The sequence below is a fragment of the Euprymna scolopes genome, chromosome 6, assembly GCF_053919585.1.
Source record: "Euprymna scolopes isolate OS-2025 chromosome 6, ASM5391958v1, whole genome shotgun sequence".
Lineage (NCBI taxonomy): Eukaryota > Metazoa > Mollusca > Cephalopoda > Sepiida > Sepiolidae > Euprymna > Euprymna scolopes.
The window spans coordinates 119,092,683-119,105,182 of NC_136487.1; the positions used below are offsets into that span (position 1 = coordinate 119,092,683).

The window sequence follows — 12,500 nt, forward strand, 5'->3', positions numbered from 1 at the left end:
TGGAAATAAATTTGCGTTATCGCAACAGCCGTTTACCATTGATTTCTAGTTAGTAGCGGCCATTGGTCTTCACTGAAATTACTTTGATAATAAGCCTCTTCAAGGATTATTATTATTATTATTATTATTATTATTATTATTATTATTATTATTATTATTATCGTTGTTATCGTTGTTGTTGTTATGATTATTATTGGCTCACCTGGAGCTTTCACACAAGTCAACAAACGATCTGATTGGAAACCTGTGGTGTTCTCTGGAAGCTGAGTGACAACAAGTCTCCCCAGACGTCCAGCTCTCTCCACCTCCTTCGATAGCATTTGCAAATGAATTTGCATCATCGCAACAGTCACTTACCATTGATTTCTCGCTGGTAGTGGCCATTGGTTTATACTGGAATTTGAGTGGCACCCAGCCTCGCCAAGGTCCCAGTTCTCTTTGCGCTTGTCCAGCCGAGGTCTGATTGGCGTTCGCTCCTCAGTCTTTCAGTCTTTATTGACCCTTCTCGGCCCTTTGGTATCACTTTTTTATCGGGGGGAACGCCGTTGTTATTGTTATTATTATTATTATTATTATTATTATTATTATTATTATTATTATTATTATTATCATTATTATTATTATTATTATTATTATTATTATTATTCCATCAAATAAGTTTGAGTAGAAACACCTTCGTCCTAAACTATCCATTCGTTTATCTTATGACTAGGGCTATGACAACAGCATATTCTTTTCATTGTTTTTACTCTCGAGTATATATCCGACACAGTAAGACACAATTAATCAACCGAGAACCACATCACTCTACATAAAAAACATATAAAATATCAATGGAATCAAAATAAGGAAAAGAATACGCTGTTGTCATAGCGTTACTTATTACAAAGCAACCATTTTCAAAAAATTGTATTTCATCTGTTATAACTGTTAATTAATAAATGCAATATTTCTATTTTCCCCCCAAGGATTTCATATTTTAGGCACCAATTGAATTGAAGGTTATCCCACCGACCGTTGACAGCTTTATGATGAATCGAATCCTTTTAACCCTTGTTTTTGGCCTGGCACTCGTCATCATGGCAATGGCTCAAAGAGATCCCTATGGTTATGATGAGGTAGGTTTAACATAACAATTTCTCCACTGATCGACAGAATCAAATGTTACGGTGTCCTATACCGCTAAATCCTTTTTAAACGCTCACACATTTGCTTACCTGCAATACTGTTAGAAAATTACTCTCCCTCTTGCATTTTGCATATCATCAAATTATTTTGACAATTTGAGCTTTCCATATTATATTTCTCTTAGTCTATCTGTGTGTCCGTTCTACCTTTACTCAAAAACTACTGGGCTGATCTGCCTGAAATTTTGTATGAAAAGGTGCAGTGAACTAAGTATTATGGTATCTGTTCGATGCATAGTTAGGGCATAATAGGGATTAGTCATCACAATATCATATTTACTCCAGATATTGTTACAAAGTATTTATTTCTAAAAAGGATTAGTTTTGAATAAATTCTAAAATATAATTAGTTCTTCTTCGTTAAATTAGAAAATCGATATATTGAATTCCAAATAAAACCGATGATATCTACTTATTTTTTTAATGTCACAATAATGAATATATCCAAAAATTACGAAAAACGATGAGGTAGAAAATGAATTATTAATGAAAATAGTTTTCAAAGACAATTAGTGAAAATTGGGTTTTGCAAAATAGAGAGAGTTCGAATCGTAACAAAAGGGAGGTAAATATTTTCTGAAAGCTGAAAATCTTTGGTCAATTTAGCAAAGCTTAATTTTTACTAATTGTCTTCAAAAGCTGTTTTTATTAATTATTAATTGTCTAGCTTATCGTTTTGCATACTGTTTAGATATTTTCATTATTGTGACATGATAGTAAAGTAGATGCAATTAGTTTTACTTGAAATTCAATATTTCGATTTTCAAATGTCGCTATTATAACGAAGAAGGCCTGCAGTATTAATGCTGGAGTTCCTTAAGGGTCAACCCTGGGCCCAACTCTCTTCCTGATCTACATCAATGACCTCCCTAAACACATACTTAAATCATTCGTTGACATCTATGCTGATGACACGACCATCTACGGCAACACATCAAAGGCTGTAAATGACAAAGTTCTCTCTGATTCTCTCTCCTCTGATCTCGAGCACGTGGTTCAGTGGGGGAAGTCGTGGCTGGTTAACTTTAATGCATCTAAAACCAAGCTCCTATTTTACATCATCAATGCTCTGATCCCCATCTGGCATCAATTGAAATGGATAGCTCTCGTCTGGGAGAAGCCCCGTGTTTTGACAAGCTTCTGGGGTTGTCCTTTACTCCTGATCTGAAATGGAACACGTACATCAAGTCTGTTGCCAAGGTCGCTGGAAAGATGGTGGGATCTTTCTACCACTCCAGAAAATATCTAACTACTAATGCAATTCTCTATCTATATAAAAGCCAAGTACGTCTAAGGATGGAATACTGCTGCCATATCTGGACAGGAGCTGTTAAAAACAGCCTATCCTGCCTTGACAGAGTACAAAATAGACTTCATGGCTTAGTGGGGGATGCCCTTTTCTCTACCCTGCAACCTCTCTCCCACAGAAGAGATATTGCAAGCCTATCCTTGTTTTATCGTTATTTTCATGGCAGGTGCTCGTCTGAACTCCAATCTCTAGTCCCCCCTCGCCAATCTTTCATGAAAAACACCTGTCTAGCTGAATCCACTGTGAAAAATTTCCCCCACTCTTTATCTGTGCCTAAATCAAAACGTGGATTCCATGAACAAAGCTTCTTTCTTAGAACTGCACGCCTGTGGAACTCTGTTCCGTCTGCCTGCTTCCCACCTGACTACAACTTGGATGTCTTCCAGCCCAACGTTAACAAATTCCTAATGAACCGCCCCCTTAAGTAAACACTTCATCAAATCTCCACGCTTGTACTTGCAATAACCCTTATCCCTGAGTGGCTTCCGGGCCTTGATAAGTGGTGACCACCGTGTAAAAAAAAAACAAAAAAAAAAACATAATAATTTATATTTAAGAGTTCATGAAGGGTCATAGCAATGTAGGATATTGGGATCACGAAGTGACGTAAAATCCGGTACTTGTACTGAGCTGGTCACTGAAATGTTGTGTCTGCACAGATGCTGCACTCAAATTAATTGTCCTTAGTCAATGGAAGGGGAAACCCTTCTATACTAAGGCAATTTTATTTTTGCAGAATCCCTTTTTGAGGGGAGCTGGTTATCTCCCACATTAAACTGACCTTGTATCACATTTTGTTTCGTGGGAAACAAATAATTAATCAGACAAACAGAACAAGAACTATAAATTTTGTCCTGTATTTGCATTCCGTGTTCTGTTTTTACGTCATACTTTTAGTTTGTTTTCCTTTATGAAAAAGAGAAGTTTCTCTCGAAATCATCAAAGACATTTTACCATCCTGGTTGTATTAAACAGTATATCCATATTTACTGACTTATATGTGAAAGATTTTGACAAATAAATATATATACTAAGATTTATTATTCAAAGGCGACCTTTTTTTGTCTGTTTTTGTTCATACGTGGCGTCAGTTAAACTTCCCGGTTTTCTGCTTTACTAATATCCTTCTTAAACACTCACTTATTTGCTTACCAGCAATGCTTTAAGAAAATTACATCCCCTTTTATGATAATTTAATTTGCGACTTTATTTTAAAAAAATTTGGATCATGAAGTCTACTCCGTGTACAGTGTAGCAACGGTGTATATATGTTTCATATTCACTAACAATTATTAGTATGCTTTTTATAACTATACCACTAGTCGAACGATTTGCACCCAGCGTTCGAGAAACTCCAAGCCAACATTGTTAACCATTTGATCACTGCGATATCTATAAAAGTGAGAATATGTTTAAGTGTGTGTGTGTGTGTGTGTGTGAAGACACTTCTCAACCTATATACTCCATGAATCTTTGATCTACAGAATTGAAATTTGGTGAAACACGTAGAAAACTTTTTAATCCGTTTTTATCCGGAAAAAGGGATGCTAAGAGGTCAAAATTGAAAAATTGGTATGTAGGAGGCGACCAAATTTTTATCTGTTTTCAACTGTTTCACGACTGCGCATGCGCGGTCGTGAAATATGACAGGAGTTGGTTTGAAAGCATTCTTTGTAAATGATGTGTCAAGCTGGTGTAATGGTTATCGTGCTTGACTCACTGTCTTTAAGTTTTGGTTTCAATCTCAGCTCGAGTGTTTTTTTTTTGTACTTACAAGAAGTAAACTGTTTAGAAAAAAGCCCAATACTCCTATGTACATGTCTCAGTTTCTGTATTTATTTAAATATAATATGCATGTCTATTTTACGACCGGGCAACACCTGGCCGCCTACTAATATTAAATATAAGATAGATAAATTCTGCATTTTTTTTGCGAATATAGTAAATCTCAGGAAGTGTTCGATCTTCCAAGGAAGAAAACTGTGTTGCTTAATAAGAAACGTTTCATATTTCTCGCAAAGTGTTCGACTTTTACGGAGTTTTAATGCGTGTGTTGTTGTTGTTGTTGTTGTTGTTGTTGAGCATTATGTCTTCATTTCGTATGAATCAGAGGATTATATTGTTGACATTTGTTTCCCTGATATCTTTCTCGTTAGAATTCTTTCTAGAAATACATCAGGTACTTACGGGAGGAATAACGTAAAGTTTAACATCGTTAAGTGAAAGTGTTTCTGTGGAACGAACTGGATTCGAACTTGACACATCCAAGTTGTCAGTTGGTGTCATTGACCACATAACCATCCTCATCTCCTTCCGTGTGTGCGCGCGCGCGTGTGTGTGTGTGTGTGTGTGTGTGTGCACAGATGATAGGAATGATGGCATGTACTATGGTTGTCGTTCTTATCTCAAACGTCTATTAACCAGTTGAAATATGAGCGTCTCTTTGGTATTTTATAGGACCATTACCATGAAGTCCTTAGCAGTGGTGCAAGTACCAATATAAATTGTGCTTTGACTGTCGCTGCTTGCGGATTGGTTTGGGCACTATCCCAGAAAATATGGTTTGTATTACAAAAATATTCATTTTTTTCTTATGCAATATAGAACATGATTTACTTTACGAAAACCATTTATGCGGTGCCGTCAATAAGTTTCCCATTTTTTTTTTACAAGCATTTTAAATTGTCGTAGGCTTTTGAAAATTCAGTATGTTTTTGCTATACATCTTATGAGATGGCTGACTAATTTTTATGCTTTCAGGTTCAAATGAACAGCTACAACAGGAATTGGAATACACCCTACTAAAGCCTGATTGTCAAAGCTGATGAATTTAAAAAAAAAATGCAATCTGGACGTGAGACCATTTTAGAAGAACGATATGCAATATAATTCTATTTTAAACTTGGAAAAAATGCCACAGAAACGTATTGAATGCTTCAGACTGCTTTTGGACTATCTTACATGAGTCGAGCATTAGTTTTTAGTGGCATAAGAGATTCAAAGAAGACAGGAGTCTGTGAGGGATGATGAGATGTGTGGGAGGAGTAAGGAAGTCAGAGTTGATTAGCCAAATAAAGAATTTCATGGATACGGACCGTCGTGTGTCTATAGAGACAATAAGTGCACAGTTTGATGTCAGTGTGGGAACTGTACACACAATTATGTGCGGGGAACTAAAGATGCAGAAGATTTACACGAAATGTGTCCCAAGGGTGCAGTTCACAACTCCGTCCTTGTTACAAACTATTTGACTAAGATGAGCATCATAACAGTTCCTCATCCTCCCTATTGTCCAGACCTTGCTGCCTGTGACTTTTGGTTATACCCTAAGATAAAGGAAAACCTTAGAGGCTGTCGTTATGAGACAACTGAGGAGATGGAAGAGGTTGTGACGAGAGACATAGGCATGCACACACATATGAACTTACATGGGGTCTTTTAAAAGTTGTTGCAACAGTGCAACAAGTGCATTGCAGCCGGAGGAGATGACTTCAAAGAGGACTAGAGTTTCATGTGTGTACTATCAATGAAAGTGCATGTATGGAAAAAGTCTGGATACTTATTGAAAGCACCTCATTTTTGGTTATCTCTAAAATTATTAGACAAATTCGCATGCGTGTATGCTTTTCTTCATGATGTTTTATATTTACTGTATTTATTTGCTTCCCCACCAAAGCAAATTAGGCACAAGGCCGTTTTTAATGTGGGGTAAAAACCAGCTCCTCTAAATGTAGGCAAAAAGGGGGCACTCTGGTTACCAAAAATAATAATTGTCCCAGTATAGAGGGTTTTCCCTCCATTGACTGGTACAAATTATCTTAAGTGCAGCATCTGCAGAACAGATACTACACTTTGATCCCGGCCCGAAGGCCAAGAACAGAAGGGTATTTATTTGTTCCCCCACCGAGCAAATTAGGCACAAGGCCGATTTTTAATGTGAGGAGTGAAGGGGAAGTGGGGACCAACTCCCCGGGGAGTAGGGGAGCTGGATAGTGACAATTGGTATGAAAGGTTGCCCCTACATTGACCAAGGTCTTATATATGGGGTTGGTATTTATTTGCTCCCCCACCAAGCAAATTAGGCACAAGGCCGATTTTTAATGTGAGGAGTGAAGGGGAAATGGAGACCAACTCCCCGGGGAGTAGGGGAGCTGGATAGTGACAATTGGTATGAAGGGTTGCCCCTACATTGATCAAGGTCTTATATGTGGGGTTGCCCCCACATATGGTCTTTGCTTGTAGTATCTGCCGGAACAGATACAACACTTTGATTCCGACCCTAGGCCAAGAACAATAGAAAAAAGGCAAGCCTCTTTTCTATTTATGTTTTCTATTTACTATGTTTTATTTACTGCTATTTTAATACTTGCTCCTTGAGCTGTATTGATGTGATGAAAGTGATTCCTTTAAATGCTAAAAAGCAACTGGCTCTAATTGTTACACTCTTTCCTTTTTACGCTTCGTTAGAATTAGCTTTCCCCCTCACTCTGCAAAGCAAGAAAGTTATCACAGAAATGTGTGAACTCAAAATATTTTCAACCAATGAAAATCGTTCCAACCTTAAAAAGTAACACGTCTTTGTGAATGTAATAAAGCAATGCGAATTTAGAAAATATAAAACCTGGTTAATAAAATCAGTTTTCTCCAGACTTCACCAGCCGCACCTGCACAGAAGAAAAACAATCACAAGAAGAAAGAACATTTTCCAAGATTAATAAATAAATAAATGAAATAGCCAAAATACTAAATTAATTTACGTGGTAGAATAATTCACGCCACCCATTTTGAAATGTCTATTAAAAAGTAAATAATTTATTCACCAAATATATATATCACAAATTGAAGAGAGAAGGTCAATAAATAATATATTCAAATTTAAAACACAAAAAGTAGTGTTTTTTAGAAATTTACCTGTAAAGTCCGAAGTTAAAACCTTTTTATTTAAAAAAACATGTTTTTTTTTTTTTTTTTTTTTTTTTTTTTTACGAAACCTTGGTCCTTGCTCCTTTAATTGGGAAAAAAATAAATTAGGGCTTGAGTTACATTTTTCGAGGAGTTATAAGCTTGGAAAGACGGGGTGGAATTATTCACTATTTTTCACGAAATTTCTGACACACCTACCAATCTACCCATGTTAAGAACGGTTTTCGGAATAGACACCCCTAACCTTGCCAGAATACCCGAAAAGCTATAAAAGTTGACGTGTCGAATGTGAACGATGAATTGGACGTAATGTAAAAATGTACTGAATTTAAAAGGGCACGAAATTCAAATTTCCGTTCCATTTTTACAACTGTAAAGCAGAGCATTCTATGCAAATTTTACCTAATTTACTGTATTAATGTTATTTTTTAAGCAAAAAAAATATTTACGTTTGGCTATAAATTCCTAAACTCATTTCACCCTAAATAATTTAGGCGACTGAAATAGGAATCTAATTAAATCTTTAATTTCCTGAATAGTATGCGAGAATTCATTTTTCTTCGAGTTATATCGATTTCATTAACACAGACTTTAGGGGCTTTTTTCGTAACGTTAGTGTAAAAATTATTTTTTATTGTTACAAATTACGATGCTTTATTTATATAAAAAAAGCAAAAATTAATTCTTGTGTTTTTTTATTTACTACTGAAAATCATAACTTTAGTAAAGGTATTTTTTGTTTAAACAAAATAAAACATTTTCACTAAGAGTTAAGTAAAAATAATTAGTTCATTATATTCTGCGATCATTATTTGAAAAATACTGCAATTTTCATCAAAATTGGTTAATTTCCTGATTTTTGGTGAATTTTTAAGTAAAGGGAGGAGTCAAAATGTTTATACACTTTGAGCGTCGGCATTCATTTTGTGTGTACCTACCATTTTTCGATGAATATATGATAGGAAAGCGACCACGTGTGGTTAATTTAAATTAAATTTCAATCACATAGTTACATTATCAATAATCATGTGATTAAACCCATTGAAAATTTACCGATATTGTAAACACATTCTATTTACATTAAGCATGTAGTGTTTTTTTAGTGATGCAATGTTGGCAACTGAGATTTAAAAAAAACCCGCGAGATCAGGAGAAAGAAATGTCCAGAAAATCGCTAGATTTTTAACTTTTATCGTCTGAAATTTTCAAAAATCGCTACCCCCCCCAACTCCATATTTTAACTTCCTACCATAAAAAAATTATAAATATAGTATATTCAATATATAAAATGTTTCGTGTTTTCTCTCTATATGTTTCTGGAATTATATTGAAGCGGTTAGCTCCCCAGAAGGCTTACATATTTTATCAGCTAGTTTTGCCTGTTTTTTTCAGGGAGGGTATAATTTTTTTTTGCAGGAAACAAATTATAAACTCAAACTTTTTATAATAAATGTTAAATTGAAATATACTGAAAATTAAACATCACAATAATGGTGCAACATATTTTGAAATTAGAAAAATAAAAAAAACAAAAAAACTTTGTTTTAGCATATTAAAAGTATTTAGGTTAGCAGATAATTAAATTCTACTGTATTGGTATAAGTTTTTTTTTGTTTTTTTTTGCTGTTGTTTCTTGCTTTTTACAATTTTCGACTAAATACTTCTAAATAAAGCAGGGTTGCTTAGATCGTATTTTAAACTAAACTTCGGAAGTTGGAATGCCCCCCCCCCACCTAAAATGTACTTGGAAAAATCGATTTTATAGCGAGATTTAAGAATGGTTAGCCGAAAAAAGGTGAAAAACAAAACAAATAATCAATAAATAATTGTTACCAACGGCAATAAATGCTACTTTTTTTTTTACTTACATGAATGAGTTTATTTTATGTTTTAAAGTATTTTCAAGCGCTTTTCTTTATTTGTTAATCTAAAATTGCGGGTGTGTGGGTGCCAAATATCTCCAGATTTTCTAGAATTCCCCGCTAGATTGCAAACGAAATCTCCAGATCTAGTAGGAAAACCGCTAAATTGTTACACTGGTCACGTGACAGGAAGCGGCAATAAATAATTGTCCCTAAATAAAAACATGGCCTATCGATACAAAGAAAACCACCTATTTATCATAGAAAAATTAAGTATAATGTTATAATTAAAAAGAAATATATAAAAACACGCATGGATATAGTAAACATATTATACCAAAACGTGGAAGCCATCCGTCCAGTGGTTTTTTAGACTATTAATTGCGAACGAACCAAGAGTTACATATATATATATATATATATATATATATATATATATATATATATATATATATATATATATATATATATATATAAAACTGAACGTCTGTGTGTGTGTGTGTGTGTCTGGTCACGAATAGGCTCCCATATGGTTGACTATTTAAAAAAAAACTGATTACATATAATGATAGAAGATGTATCGAGGTTCAGGAATGGGTATGTTGGATCTGGCAGAACGGTGGTTCATAAAAATTGTGGGGTTTGCGTTCGCGCCTAGCCCCCAAAGTATGGAAAAAACAATGAAAAAAAAACGTTTACAAGTGTTTTTGATATAGATGTACATAAGAATACTTTGATAAGTATGCTTCAACTTAAATAGGGATAGTATAATAAAATTGTGGGGTCTGCGTTCGCACCTGTACTCCATGGAAATATGGCACAGACTTTAACAAAGACTTTCCATATCTATTTGCGTAAGTATACTTTGATAATTATGTTTGAAAAAATATGGTATAATAAAATTATTGGGCGTTCGTTCGCGCCTGACCCCCATAGAATGTAAATATTTCACAAAGTTTAACAAGGTTTTTTAAAAGAGGCGAGGGTCCACAATAACACCTTAACTTTAATCTTAATTCACGTTAGCTTTTATTTATTTTTTTAGTTGAATAATATTGTGTCGAATAAATTCACCTCATAAATTCGCGTTCTTATTAAAATGAAAGCCAAAATCAAAAAGCCGGAACTTTAGATAATTCTCGACACAAATTTTGCATAACTCTGTTTTTTTCTTTCTCCACTTGCATGTGGCACTCTTTCGAAAATAGATAAATAATAAAAAAAATAAGAACGTTACTTGTTATGATGTCAAAAGAAGGAAATCCTGCTCACGTGATTACATGTCTTTTTAAAAACATTTACATAACCTTTTTATTTTTATTTATATATCTGTTTAAGCTTTTTTTTGTCAGTGTACTAGAAGAATTTCAGTTAATTACAACCGTTTCTGCGTGTTCTTTACATTACAATAGTATAACCCTGAATCCGACGGCGTAATACTATTCCGTTCAATACTGTAAAACTGAATCGAAGCTGTTCTGCTTGAAAAGGGCGCCATTTTCCTCTTATTCATATTTATATCGATTCTTTGCTTTAAAAAACTAAAGTAATTACGCGTTTACTTTTTAATATCCCATTTCGCTGTTTCGGATTATTTTACTAAAGTAAGTAAAGCTTCATTTTTTTCGAAACTGTTTTTGTTTCTTTGTTTTTCGATATTCCGTCGATATTATTTAGTAAGAGTGTTTAGCCGAAAAGCCAACAAACGATTATCCGAAAAAATAAATATACAAGAAATAAATGTTACCATAGTCAATAAAAGTTCAGTTCATGTTTTTTTTTGTTTTGAAATAGTTTTTAATGTTCTTTACTTGAAATAATTTCATCGAACCGAAATTAAAACGAAAGTTGAGGCGATAACTACTTAAATGAATTTTTATATAAACTACGCATGCCATAATCGAATATTCCTCAAGCACAAAATAACGAAAAACATTAAAATATGTTTATAAATATTCCTTACGTTGACGGAACTCTCTTAAATTGTTAACACAGAATGCTCAGGTGCCCCTCCATCAAATTGAAAACGGGGCTCTCCATTTCAAAGTCGCTGCCATTTTGATATTTTTTAAAACCGGTTCGTGAATTAAAAAAAAAAGTTTTTTTTTTTTATAAATTACTTAAAAATACAAACCAATGAACTTTTCTACCATAAAAGTAACTTTTATTGACTATGGTAACATTTATTTTTTGCATGTTTATATTATTATATATATAACATTTTCTCTTTGTAAGGAAACATCATTTTGTTGGTCACTCTTGGCTACGAATGGAAACAAAGTTGATATAAAAAATATATTTTCGCGAAAATTATCTTTACTTTCATCATATTTTGATTAGGGTAAAATTTTTGAGTATCAAAACCTATCTCTTTACAACCCCCTCCTTTTCATAAGCTATCATACTTTCATCAATCACAGTCCATTTTCTGTAGGCTATTTTTGAACCCAGTCAACGACGGGTACTTGTGCTAGTATATATATATATATATATATATATATATATATATATATATATATATATATATATTAAAACGTTAAATTAACACAAATGCAAAACAGCGAAAGGAAAACTGGTCACATAGCACAACTGAACCATAACTGAACCACAACTGAACCACAATTGAACCATAACTGAAGTAACGCGTTTCCACTAGCTGACATAAACATAACAAGAAGGATACGCGTTGTTACTTGTTTTCTTTTGATAACTACATATAATAGTTGACGGTGATTTATGGCGGAAACGTCAAACGCAACCAGTTAAGCACCGTTCATGCGGAGCACATAAGCAAAAAAGTGTTGTTTGTTTAAAAGAAAACAAACGATATTCAAACCATCTTTACCTTCTCAACTGTAATTTGTATAAACTTATACACGAGTTTACTCGAATTCTCAATATTCCTATTGCTGATCCCAATGTGAAAGCTGAAATCCCAAGATCTTGGAAAAAAAATCACGGGCACTAGTATCCCTGTTTATGCACATTGACAAGAACAAGGTAAACCAACGCACACGCCAAAAGAATGGAACGCTGCCGATTGCTCTCACGTATATATTCTTTACACACGCATATTCACACTGTGAACAAACACTATTTTAAGACTTGTGGTTACTAACCCAACGTTTTTCCTCAAACATGTGTACGTATATATTTTATATTCTTATATCTTGTATAAAAATGTTTTCTTATAAAAATTCGTTTTTCTCCATTTTGTAT

The 12,500-nt window shown here is 33.9% G+C and overlaps 1 long non-coding RNA gene across 1 annotated transcript in view; it reads left to right on the forward strand.

Annotated features, from left to right (window-relative positions):
- The window catches only part of LOC145277911 (uncharacterized), a 22,435-nt gene that overhangs the window by 7,009 nt on the left and 2,926 nt on the right, over positions 1-12,500 (forward strand). Inside the window, exons 2-3 of the long non-coding RNA XR_013868244.1 lie at positions 969-1,118; positions 4,954-5,057. This is a non-coding gene — a long non-coding RNA (uncharacterized LOC145277911). The remainder of the gene's footprint in view (positions 1-968; positions 1,119-4,953; positions 5,058-12,500) is intronic.